We start from the raw sequence: 13,988 nt of genomic DNA, 5'->3' as shown, positions 1-13,988 counted from the left end.
ACTTCCCATGATAGTAGAGTACCTCGACCACAAGTCGTGGGCAAATAATCCTGAATCACGTCGAAACCCGCCATATTATGTAACAACAAATCCACCCTAGTCTCAAGGCCCATAATTGTGACCAAACAAGAACGATAAGCATGGGCTATCACAATAGATCTCCCAACAGGTGTAGACACATAAACATAGTACAAGAATCACAAAACATATCCATATATAAAGCAAGATAGGATGACTCATACCAATAAATATGATCATATCAAATAAAACTATTGTATCTCTACGACAAACTGGAACCATACATGTAGCAACATCATCTAGTGTAGCAGCCTCACCCCTACTATGGAAAGCATAACAACGGGTCGGGCCTCCCCTTCTAGGACTCCCTCTACCCGCCTGTCCCCCATCTCTAGCTGTGCAGGTGAAATAGCAACTGGAGTGGAACCCATGGACTGAGTACTCCGTAGGAACACCCGCACTGGGTCAGGGACTATCTCTCACCATGTGTCTAGTATCACCACACTCAAAGAAGACTCTCTGCTGATGTGGCTGTGGGCGCAGTTCGGAACGAGTGCTCTGGGCCCATAGATAACCGGAGTACCACGTGAATCCTGAAGTGCAGACTGAACTGGCTGACCAACAAAACCTATGCCATGACGCGCCCTATCCCTAAAATAGGGATCAGTAGATCCTCCCCGTCCACGAGGCTTCTTAGCCTCCTTATCCTCCCTCTCTAAACCACAGATGTCTTCATCCTCATAGCAATCTTCACAACTGATGAAATAAAGTATCAGTCTCCAACACAAGTGCCATCGGACTCTATCTCTAACAGTAGAAACAAAAGCAGATGCATGGCGAGATGGCTCACTGAACTTGATAGCATACTCGAACACGGTCATAGTCCTCTGCCGCAACTGCTCAAACTCGGTGCACTCTCTGAGGGTATATGGAGTGAAATCCATTAAAAACATATCAGATAAATGGGTCCAAGTTGTCACAACTCAATTCTCGCTATAGGTCGTGATGTCGCCCAATATCACCGTTAGGCAAGCCAATAGTGAACTATCTATTTAATTGCTCATTTTCTTACTTTTGAAATCAGGAATTTATTTAATAAAGAAACTATGTATAGAAAGCCATGGTGATATAAAGCATAAATAAAACATAAAAATTAAATAGAGATAATATTATACAAAAACCATAACATTTATTAGAACTACCCAAAACCTGGACACAAGTGCACGAGCAATCTAGTAGATTATAAAAACCACTACAATCATTGTCTGAAATGGAATAGACAGAAAGATAAAGGGAAATAGGAAGAAGACTCCGGGTGCTACAGATCAGAGCATAGGGGAGCAGCTTACCACTAATTTTCCAGATTATGTGGATGCATGCCCGAACGGATACCAGATGTACCTGCCTCAGTACCTGCACAATTTGTGCAGAAGTGTAGCATGAGTACGTAAATCAACATGTACCTAGTAAGTATCTAGTCTAGCCTTGAAGATGTAGTGACGAAGGATCAACATCGATACTTACTAGTGGTTAATAAATAAAATACAAGAATTATAAATAGGTATGAAACACAACAATAATAATGTAGTAAGAAATAGTAAGTAACGCGATCTTTTAACAAATATCAATTTAAAACTCCCCAAATATCACATGCCATTTCAACAAAGAAGAGCCATCAAGTAAATATCAAATCTCAAGTCACGAAGGAAATACATTTATATTCGGACTCTTAGAGATATTACACACGAGTTATGCAGAGGTCGTACGACATGATCCATAGTAATCATGTACATATACTACCGAGGTCGCACGACTCGATCCAGGAATGCATCTCAGATATACTGCCGAGGTGTTTGGCTCGAACCACAGGAATAGAGAAACTCTTTGAACTATGGATCAAACAATTACAACACAAGGATATCACTCAAAAAAAGAATAATTTTCACCAATGATCAAGTATTCCGCCAAAACTCAAGGTAATAAAACTCGGCCTAGCATAATCCCTAACCACAATACAAATATAAAATTTAAGTAGTTTAACTAACAGGCCGAGTTCAAATAATACAAGTAATGCATGATAAAGTCCTAAGTCTACCCAGACATGAACATGATTTTAGATACGTACGGACTCTCGTCACATCGTGTATATGTACCACCCCCAACTATTAACAAATAACAATTTAAGAACCTATGGTGATAATTCTCTCTTACAAAATTAGGTAAGAGACTTACCTTGTTTTCATGTCTTCTTCTCGGCCCTCAAACCACACTAATAGCCTCAAAATAACGCGGAGAACCCCGAAAGTAGTCAAAGGTCATACAAACTACTCAATATATACTCAAAAGTTCATAATTCATCTATTAGATTAATTACCCAACCAAAATTGAAAAGTTCCTAAAAGTCACCCCCCAGGCCCACGTGCCCGGATTCCAGAAATGTTTGTACATAAATGTTACCCATGATCTTATGAACTCAAATATATAATTTCTACTCTATTCCATGATCAATTTCGTAGTCTAATCCCATTTTTAGCAACCCTAGGTTTTTCAACATAACCCCATAATTTCCACAATTTCTATGTTAAAATCTCCCATAATCTATGTATTAAACTCACATTAGATAGAAATCACTTACCTTAAATTGCTAGGTGAAAAATACCTCTCCAAGAGCTCCAAAATCGGCCAAGAAAGGTGAGAAATGAAGAAAATGAGCCTAGTCCCGACTTTTAAAATGTTTTTGGCCAGTGACCCCTTCTTCGCGATCGCAAAAGAAGACACACGATCGCAGGCAAAACCTGCCATCGCCCAGAAAAGACTCTTCATGAACGTGGCTAGGTCCTGGCGGTCGCGAATTCTAGGCCAGCCTAAGCATCGTGAACGCAATCCTCCCTTTCAAACGCGAAGGGCAATGACCAGGTGACTACCCAGACCCAGCTCCTTCTACGCCAAGGCGAGACTACCATCGCGAACGCGTAGGATACTGGTCCTAAGGCTTCGCGAACGTGACCCGTCCTTCGAGAATGTGAAGAACAAAAATACCTAGCCCCAATATCCTTCATAGTGAATACAAGACATTGTCCATGTTCACGAAGAAGGAAACCAGAACCAACAATTTCTACTATTTGGACTTAACTCCGGGTGGTCTGAAACACACCTGAGCCACCTGGGACCCCGTCCAACTGCACCAACAAGTTCAAAAATATAATAAGAACCTATTCCCGGGCTTGGAATCTCAAACAGACATCATTAACACCAAAGTCTACTTCAAACCAAATTTAAGAAACTCTAAAACCTTGAAGGTGCCAACTTTAAACATTAAGCGCTGAAACACTCCCGCATCACCCGAATCTCGATCCGAACACACCTCCAAGTATAAAATCATCATACAAACCTATTGGAACTTTCAAATCCTAATTCTGAGGTCGTTTACTCAAAGTGTTGACTCAAGTCAAACTTGGCCACTTTAGGCAACTATAAAGGAACTAAGCGTTCTAAATTCAACTCGAACCATTCCAAAACCAAACCAACTATCCCCACAAGTCATATAATAGTAAAATTACATATCAAAAGTCTTAAATAGGGGAACATTGATCTAGAAAGCAAAATGATCGGTTGGGTCGTTACACAAGTAAATGGCGATGCACCGGCTGGCCTACCCTCCTCATAAACCTGCCACCATATATATGCCGAACTTGTTAGCTGGAAAGTAGTAAGGTCAACTCGCTCACCTCAACTAGGCCCATAGTGCGCAGAATACGGTGACACTAATCCAGAAAACCCCCTGCATCCTCAGAAGCTGTGCCACAGAAAGTAGGGGGATCATACTTCTTGAAGCTCTCTAACCTCTTCTGCTCCATCTCTAACGTTGCGGGCCTGACCTATTCTCCCATCGCAGAAGAGGTCCAAATGTTTGCAAATGCGAACAACCTAGTCCATAACACACTTCGTAAAAGCGAGGTAAGCCGAGTTCCTAACTAGTTCCTAGAACTAGGTAAGCCTAAAACATGCTGAAATTAACAGAGTAAAGACCATTTAACTCTTAAGAAAAATCTGATAAATGACATAACATAGCAAAAATGACTAGTAGTTACATATTTTCCAAAACCGCTAGTACAGAGTCATACGATCTACTGGGAGTACACTAGAAATCACTAAATACAACACTCTTTTGAATAAAGTAAACCGTAGCAGAGAAAAATAGAAGGTGACTCTGAGGCCTATGAGAGGACATGCAGGTATACCTTGAAGTCTCCATAACAACTCTGATAAACAGCTCGCTAACGTGATCCACGTCCAATCCGCACTCAAAAGTGAGTAGAAACGGTCGTTACAGTTATAATATCCAACTAGAGTTCGGATCCAATTCCTCAAGAAGTTTATGAAGGGTGTTAAGGTAGATACTTGAAGAGAGTACATAACACAACTAAATTACACTTCCAAACAAAGGGTGATTGTTTTCCAAATTAACACTAAGAGATTTAAACTAATTAAAATCTACTAGAGAGTGGTTATGCCCTAATTGGATTTCTCAAGTTCAATTGGGTAGCAATGCAAACAATTGATATGAGTTAAAGTCGGTTTTTTCATATCTCTAGTTCAAACCCTTTAATCAAACTAGCCAAAACCTTAACTAGCTCAATGTTTTGTTAGCCAAGTTTTCTAGACTAGGTTTCTCTTTATCAAGCAAGAATTAAGTCAAATAGACATGAATCAATGTTTGCAACCATTAATTTTAGAAATAATGCATAAACAAGGCTAAATAATAAATGCCTAATCATAAACAAGCACTAAAATTAATAACCCATAAGGTTTACACACTATATTTTGGTCACATCCCTAGATAAAATCAAGTTATTCATGCTAGAAACTAAAGAAAGCAGAGTAGAAGAAGTAATTAAAGCCACAAACCATAATTAATTGATAAAACTAATAATTCTTCACCAATATTTGTCACCACATTCCCAAAAGGGTAAAATATAACTGCTACATCTGCTTAGAATACAAAACTTTCCCTAAAAAGGTATTTCTCGTCTATTTATAGTGCACACAAATTCGCTGACAAAAATGTCTTTCAGGCAGTTCTCTGGCCGCACGGGTCCGTAATTTTCTTATTCTAATGAGTTCGGAGGAATTCTGCAGCTGCACAATTCCATCTTCGGCTGCACTTCAGCTTCCGCGACCGCACTTTGACAAGGCTTCAGACTTGGTCTTTTTGCACCTTCTCTGAACTTTTCAAATCTTGTTAGTGCGACTAGCTTTTGCGGCCGCACAATTTGTTTTTTGGACCGTGCTTCTTCAAACTCCTCTGAGGTTTCATGTTTCCTTCTGTGGCTGCATGAGTATTTTTGCGGAACGCACTTTCTTCTCCGGCCGCAGAATTGCTTGTGCAGACCGCACTTTTGCCTACAGTTCTCCTTCTTGTCTTTTTGAGCTGGAATACTCCTTTTTGAGTTAGATTTATTCGTTAATCTCCAATCCTCTAACATGCCTGCAATTTACACAATTTTATTAATTTTAGGAACAAAAATCAATACTCTCGGACCAAAACTAAAGCAAGAAGGTATTAATAAGTGGTTAAAATCCACACTTATCAACTCCCCCAAACTTAAGTCTTTGCTTGTCCACAAGAAAATAGATTATTTACCACCTCCTCAAAATAAAAGGTCATTTGAAAGAGTCAATTGTAAGCCATTCATATTCAGTTGGGACCAACAATTACCCCATAATACTCATGCATTTTCAACAAGGTGACAAAATGTATGTTACATGCATATAACTTTAGTGTGATATTTGAGCTTCAAGAACTGATTTCACTCATCAAGGACTCTTGTTCTATCATGTAAATCATGGTGGACTCCAAACTCTTCCCCCTCTACCTTCCATTTTCCATGATCACTTCAGGAATTAACACTAAATTTCTAGAGCAATGAAGGATTCACTCTTCTCTCACAAAGGAATGTCACAAGTAAGGCTTCAAGTACTATAGGCTTGCCACTCATATAGATCTCCACTAATGTAAGCTCACTCAGTTCAAAATCAAGTAGGACTTCTTTCGAATTATAATAAAGGCTTTTGGATTGGGGTAGGATACCATATGGGATAAGTGGTTACACCCTTCCTTAAGCACACCACACTTTTCATTTCTTGGATCACATTTACCAACCCTTAGAGGCATTTATTTTTCTTGGGGCTAGAGAGATTTGCCATCACTCTTTATTGTTCATTTCATTCCTTTTCTCCCTTGATGCTCATACTATAGATCATTTATTTTCTCTTTTTTGGTGTCTTAATACCTCTTTGAAATTTCTCAACTCCACTCCCCCAACTTATGTCTTAAGCCACTTATTTCATAAGAGTGTTAAGGAAGGTCCGGGTGCCAAAAGGGGATTACAAACAAAACGGGTAAATGCTTGTAGCATGGTTACCAATAGAGAAGGACTAAAGGCTCAATGGGGTTGACTATGGATAACAAACATCAGGTGGCAATAGGAAGCACAAACGGACCAAGGAAAGCCTACAATCTTCTTCCAAACCAAGCAACCCTATAATATTGTCTTGAAACACCTTCGGGGCAAGTTCTAGACTATCCACTCAAGTACTTAGACTAGCAACAAAAATTACCTCGCGTCTTATCATCTAGACCGTAAAAGAGGATAAAGTCTAAAGCCTACAATGATTACAACCAAGTTATAGATCACTATGGTCCAATCAACCACTCAATGATTATCAAAGTCAACTCAAGAACTTCAAAGTCACTAATTAGAGCTATTTTCTTCCAAATTGTTTAAAACCATAAACACACAGTTAAGTGTGTTGGTGCCAAATGAATCATGAATAACTCTTTTTAGAGAATTAATTGATTAGGGCTTTTAATAATTACTACTTGCTACTATTATTACTTAAACACAAAACAGACTCATTCCCTTAAGAAAGTTATCACACCATCCATCCTCGGGAAGAGTCACCCAGTTCACACAAAAGACCACCTTAAGAAAACCAAAGGCTTATTATCCATACTACTAAGAAAAACATAAAAGTTACTAACATAAAAAGAAACTACTAACATAAACAAAATTAAAGTAAGCAAATAAAGAAGCTAATGAAAGTAACAACTACTAAAGATAGATAAAATAAAATAGAATCATCCAATTATTACATTCCAAAGTATCCACATGTATAAAATGAGTATTAAATAAGCTCCACCCCCCTCCCCCCGAATAAAAAGAAGCATTTTCCCCAATGTTTACCAAAATAAGAGTAACGGTAGAGAGTGCGAAGAAACTCCCTAAGTGTCCTCTATCATCACTATGTCCCCAGCAACATCTATCCCAGTTGGCTGAGCCAACTGAATATCATCATCAAGTATGTGAGCGGCTTGAGAAATGAACATTGCACGCATTGCATCAGTAGTGTCGGCAGCAAAGAATGGCTCCTCAAACTGGCCAGCACGAACATCATGTGTAGATGGACCAGGGTAGGGCTGGATGGGTCAATCAACAAGTCAAAAGGTAAATATCCTGCTGTATCTAGCCGGGTCACCTCAGTCCAAAGCTTATCCACTGACTTCATCCTGGCATGGGACATCCTCATCTTCTTTACCTTGTTGGTCAGCCCCTCGATCACAACACTATGCTGTATCAATGTATCCATAATCACCTTCTCGTTGTTAAAGGTTTTGTTCAGTTTCTCATTAATGTCAGTGGGATCCCGGGGTTCCTGTGTAGATGACTGCCGTGCAACAACACTGGAAATCTCAGACAGCTTTGAAGTAGCTGTCTGCATCTAGTTGTTGAGACTCACCAATATCTGGGAGACTCGCAGAGAAGAAAATGGGCATGTAGGCTTGGGCACCGGCCATGGGGCTAGAGTAGGAACTGTCATAGGAGCTGTGGAAGGAACTTTAGAGGGAGCTGAAGATGGTGGCTCGGGCATAGCAGCTGCTGCGATAGTAGAAGTCTCAACTGATGTAGATGGAATATTAGATGGACTAGAAACTACAACTACCGACTCGTCCGACTGGCCAACAGTAGTAGAAGGGTAAGCACTCATCTTCGGGTTCCTCGGATCCTGCAGCTCGTACCACAAAAATGGCCCGGTCGGCTTGAATTTAGTGTCAAATGGCCTAGGCTCTACCTTAGCATATGTCAGATACTCAGTAATGGTGCCAGGGTAAGGCTAAGAAGTTTTACTCTTCTATTCCACTAGAGAAATGTTGGCTGACATCAGGGAACACACATCGACTGGGTGCCCGGCCATGATAGAAGCCACCAGAATAGTTCGAGGGATGGGCAAGTTATTCTCATTCAAGCACTGGGTATGGCCTGCTACATACAATGGTTTTCCACCCTTTGGCCTCGAAACTCAAGATTCTATGGAGGATAGGCACCCCAGCAGCAATCCAAGGGGGAGTGGTTCCCGGTGCTAGAATCTCCGCAAGCCACGGTCTAGCTTCTTCCTTCAAGGCACACTTTTCTAAATACTATTTTTTGCTCCATATCCTCAAACCCCAAATACGCATTCAAAGTATGCATATCAAACATCACTTTCAAATTGCGCACTTTTGTGACCTTTGTCCCCTTGAGAATATGCGCTGTGTTGGCATAAAACTCTCAGACAAGGTGCTTCTTGACATCCACTAACTTTTTTTAAAGAGCATCCACCCTTTCTTATTAGAAAATTGCTCCAGAACAGCTGGGTTGTACGTTTTTAAATCTTTCAAAAGGAATTTCTGCTCATGAGTCAAAGACCTCACATGCCACTAGATTCTGAAATCAGGGAATGCCTGGCGACTTGCAAATCTATCCTCCCAAGTATCCTTCTTCTTTGTTCTTGCTGCACCTGCCTGTGTACCTATTCCCCCTCTCTCATCATCAAGGACATCATCAGAATAAGACCCCACATCACCTACCTCGGAATCCTGGCCGGCACTGTCCGAACCCTGGGAAGTGTTGTGGGATGTAGAAGGCACATCCAGAGGCTCAGATCACCCCCGTGGCCTGGATTGCTCCTCAGTGTGCTCCTCCAGAATTGACATAGAGTTTCCCTTGGAGGATTCTCTAGATGGGGCATTGAGCTAGACTCGGAGAGGTCTCTACCTCTCTCTCGGCCTGTTGTTGCTTTCTTAGATATGGTTTTCTGCACACTTGGGGTCAAGGCACCTCTACCTCGACCCCTTGAAGCTTCTCCTTTTCCCTTGGTAGATTCTCCTCTTCCTCGTGATCGTACCATTGTCTGTATCAACACAAAGAGAATTGTGAGTTGCAAATAATGATTCAACATAGTTAATACTCATGTAAGTGAGTGAGAACAACATAGAAGCAGTGGGGTTACTATTGGATAAACATACTACAAAAAGGGGGGAAGTGTGGTCCGCACATTTTAAAGTGCATCCGCAGAGTGGAAGTGTGGACCGCACAAATCCAAGTGCGTCCGCACTTCTACTCAGACGTTCAAAGGCCTTTGATGTTTACTCTCTGTTGGACAACATGGAGGTCATGTGCGACCGTAGAATAAATCTGTGGCCCACACAATTTAAAGTGCACTCCACACTTTAGGGTCTTAGAGGGCAATCCTCTGATAGATAGTGCAAATCATAATGTGGCCTCTCCAGAAATTTTGCAGTCCGCACAATTAAAGTGCGTCCGCAAAAACATTATCCAACAACAAGTTTCCCTAACTTAGTAATCTGCAGACCACACAAATCTAAGTGTGGCCGCACAATTCAAGAACAGATGAGCAGGTCTAAGTTTGTACCTAGGTTTTGCAAAAAACTTGTTCAAATCTACTTGGCAACATAGTATACACATAAAAACCAGTTAACCCAACTCATTCTAGTATGTTTTAGCAATTACCAATTATAAAACTACGCCACATGGATAAAAGGATGTAATATAATAACAGATGGCCAAAAACGAAGCTGAAAAGGAAAATAAATTCAAAAATTAAAATAAAACAAAATAAACATAAAATGAAGCATACCAGATGATGTATATGTGCAAAGATCCTTTGAGTGCAAATGGGTGTGTGTGTTTGAAAGTGCTAGATCCTCATGTAGACTCTCAGAGAAAAATTAATTTCTCAAAAGTGTGAAAAGTATAAAATGAGGCTTAAATTTCTATTTATACTCAGAGACTTTGAGGGGGTAAAAAGTCGTGTGCAGCCACACAATTTCAAATGCGGGCCACACTCTTCTACCTGGCCTTCAGTAATCTGTTACACATGTGCGGTTCGCACAATTTTCACTGCGGTCGCACAATATTCCCTAAGGTCGCATAATTGTCCCGCATTGATAGGGAAAGAGTTCAAAGACCCTATCATTTGGCATCTAAATTGGCTCTAGGAAGTGCGGTTCGTAGATAAAATCTGCAGCCGCACATGGTCTTCTGCAGTGGCAACATTTTTTCTGCGGCCGCACAATGGAAAAGTGTGGTCCGCATTTTCTGCTTCACTTACACAACGTTGTCCACCATTCTTTCATCTAACACTCATCCCTATAGCACACTTTAAATCAAGTTAAGAAAACAATAAAGAACATCTAACTACAAAAAGAAAAAGGAAGACAACTTGGGTTGCCTCCCAAGAAGCACCTTATTTAACGTTGCGACACGACGCAATGTCATAACATCATCAAGTGAAGTAAATAACCGCCACCACGTGGCTCTTTCCAACGTTTCCCAAGTAGTGCTTCACCCATGACCATTGACTCGGAATATTTCATTGTTCTTGTCTTCAAATTCAATGCACCGAAGGGTGTTACACCAACATTGTCAAACGGACCACTCCACTTGGACTTAAGCTTCCCAGTAAACATCCTCAAACTTGAGTTAAACTACAGCACTAGATCACCGGCCTTGAAATATTTGTTCCAAATATACTTGTCATGAAGATATTTCATCCTGCTTTGTACAAGGATGAACTCTCATACACATGGCACCAGAAGTAGAGTGGTACATCCCAATCAAGATTCAATTTCTTCAATGCCCACATTTCCTTGTGCTCTAGTTCCACCGGAAGATGACAAGCTTTCCCGAACACTAACCGGTATGGAGACATTCCGATAGGTATTTTTTAAGCAGTCTTATATGCCCATAACACATCATCAAGCTTCTTGTACCAATCCGTCTGATTTGCATTCTACATCTTAGACAAGATACTCTTTATCTCCTTGTTGGAGACTTCCACTTGACCGCTAGCTTGTAGATAATATGGAGTCGTGATCTTGTGAGTAACACCATACTTGATAAGTAAAGTGTCGAAAGCCTTGTTGCAAAAATATTAACTGCAAATCTTGTAAAAATATTCTTCTTCAAGAAAGCCACTAAACATCTAGCCTCATTGCTAGGTTAGGTGACGACCTCAACCCATTTGGACACATAATCAACTGCAACAAAAATGTAAGTGTTTCCACAAGAACTCACAAAAGGACCCATAAAGTCAATACCCCAAAAATCATAAATATCAATCTCCAAGATGGTTGTGATAGGCATCTCATTTTTCTTTGAAATTCTACCAGCTCGTTGATATTCATCACATCTTTTCACTAAGTCATTTGCATTTTTGTAAATAATAGTCCAATAGAAACCACAACTTAGAACTTTGGCCGCCGTTCTTGCTCCACCATGATGACCACCATATGGCGAAGAATGACAAGCACCAAGAATATCACCTTGCTCTTCTTCCGGTACACACCTTATAATCACCCCATCCGTACAAATCTATAAAAGGTATGGCTCATCCCAATAGTAATCTTCACAATCTCTTTTGAGCTTCTTTCTTTGGCTTGAAGAGAAATCATCTGAAATGATACCACTCACAAGACAATTTGCCAAGTCCGAAAACCATGGAACCTCTTTCATTGATAGTGCCAAAAATCGCTCATCAGGTAAAGAGTCATTGATTTCAAGGCCATCATGTTGTCTCTCATCCTCATCCAAACGAGACAAGTGGTATGCCACTTAGTTTTCACTACCTTTCATATCTTGAATATCGATATGAAATTCTTGCAACAAGAGCACCCATATCATCAACCGAGCATTAGATTCCTTTTTGCTTATAAGATAGCAAAGCAATGCATGATCCGTGTGGACAATAACTTTGGCACCTATCAAGTACGGGTGGAACTTCTCAATTGCAAACACAATAGGAAAGAGCTCTTTCTCTATAATAGTATAATTGACTTGGTCACTACTCATGGTCTTACTAGCATAGTAAACTGGATGAAAGACCTTATTGATACGTTGCTGCAAAACAGCCCCATCCATTACATCACTTGCATCACACATGAGCTCAAATGACAAACACCGATTTGAAGCGGTAAGATAGGAGTAGTTTTCAACTTGAGCTACAATTGTTCAAAAGCCCTCATACAATCATCATTGAAATGATAGCAATAAGTTAGAGAAATCTCATAACCAGTTTGTACACAGTACAGAAATGTAGACATGCTTTCAAGTTTAATAGTCTAAGCTCAACACTGATAAAAGATGCCAAGTATGACTGATATGAGGAATGTTATATCTCTATATCTACATGTCAAATGTACATGTCACATGCAATACATTACTGTGATAACTCAGGTACTCACACTCTCAGAGTACTCAATCTGACTGTCACAACTCTTACACATCCCACGCAATCACTCAGCCATGTACGGTTCCTTCGCTCACTACTGGTATGTCAGACTCCGGAAGGGCGGATCCTGCCCAAGTACTAATAAAACCAGTTGCGGCATGTAGCCCGATCCAATCATAAATCAATAATACTTGTTGCAGCGTTCAACCCGATCCAATCATGAATCAATAAAACCGGCTGCAGTGCACAACCCGATCCCATCAGTATCACTCACAATGCGACCCTCAAGCCCCAACTCAGTCATCGATCTCTCTAGTCTCTTGGCCTCACAAATCTCATGCCAATCAGCCCAAACAATGATAACATGATGTAACAATAAATGACAATAGAGACTGAGATACAATATATAAATGATGAATCTGACTGAGTATAACATTGTAGTTACAGAAATGACCTCAGCGGGTCCCAACAGAATAAGCATATAGTCTATACATGATTTCTAACATGGATTGCAGCTCAATATTGTAACACGTAGGGATTACATGAATAACATTAAGGTTTGAAAACTACACGGTATCACGGAAACAACCGAGTCACAATTATCACAGTGCACGCCAACACACTCGTCACCTAGCATGTGCGTCACCTTAATACCAACCACATTACGCGTATCTCATGGATTCATACCCTCAGAAGCAATTTTAGAAGTGTTACTACCTCAAACCGCAAAAATCCCTACTCCAACAAGCCCTTTCCTTGCGAATCAGCCTCCGAGCGACCCGAATCTAGCCACAAACAGCTTAATGCAATCAATACAAGATTTAGTGTCCCAATTCCTTGCGAATCAGCCTCCGATTTCATACGATAAAGGCTAAGTTCTTTAACCACAGTCAAAAAGTCAACCCCGGGCCCACGTCTCGTAATCCGATAAAATTTACAAATTCTTAACACCCGTTCAATCACGAGTCCAACCATACCAAAACTACTCAATTCCAATCTCAAATCGACCTTCAAATCCTCAAATTATAATCTATGAAGTTTCACAAATTTTTCCCAAGTTTTCAACCCAAAACACTAATTAAATGGTAAAACAATGATAGATTCATGTATAATAACCAAATCCGAATTAGAATCACTTACCCTAATCAACTCCTTGAAAATCTCTTCAAGAATCTCCCAAAACCAAAGTCTCTAGCTCAAAATATGAAAAATGTGTCCCTTTGCGAACACAATGAACACTGAACCAAGGCTACGCAAATGTGATCCCTCTCCCGCGAGTGCGAAGGCTTACAAGCCTGGTGCCCAACCTGGCTCAACCTTCTACGCGAACGCGATCACACCCTGGCGATCACGATGAACAAACTCCACATACCTTCGCGAACGCGTGGCCTTCTTCGTGA

The sequence above is a fragment of the Nicotiana tabacum genome, chromosome 2 (genome assembly GCF_000715075.1).
Source record: "Nicotiana tabacum cultivar K326 chromosome 2, ASM71507v2, whole genome shotgun sequence".
In the NCBI taxonomy this organism is placed as follows: domain Eukaryota; kingdom Viridiplantae; phylum Streptophyta; class Magnoliopsida; order Solanales; family Solanaceae; genus Nicotiana; species Nicotiana tabacum.
Note: the sequence above shows the minus strand (reverse complement) of the source record.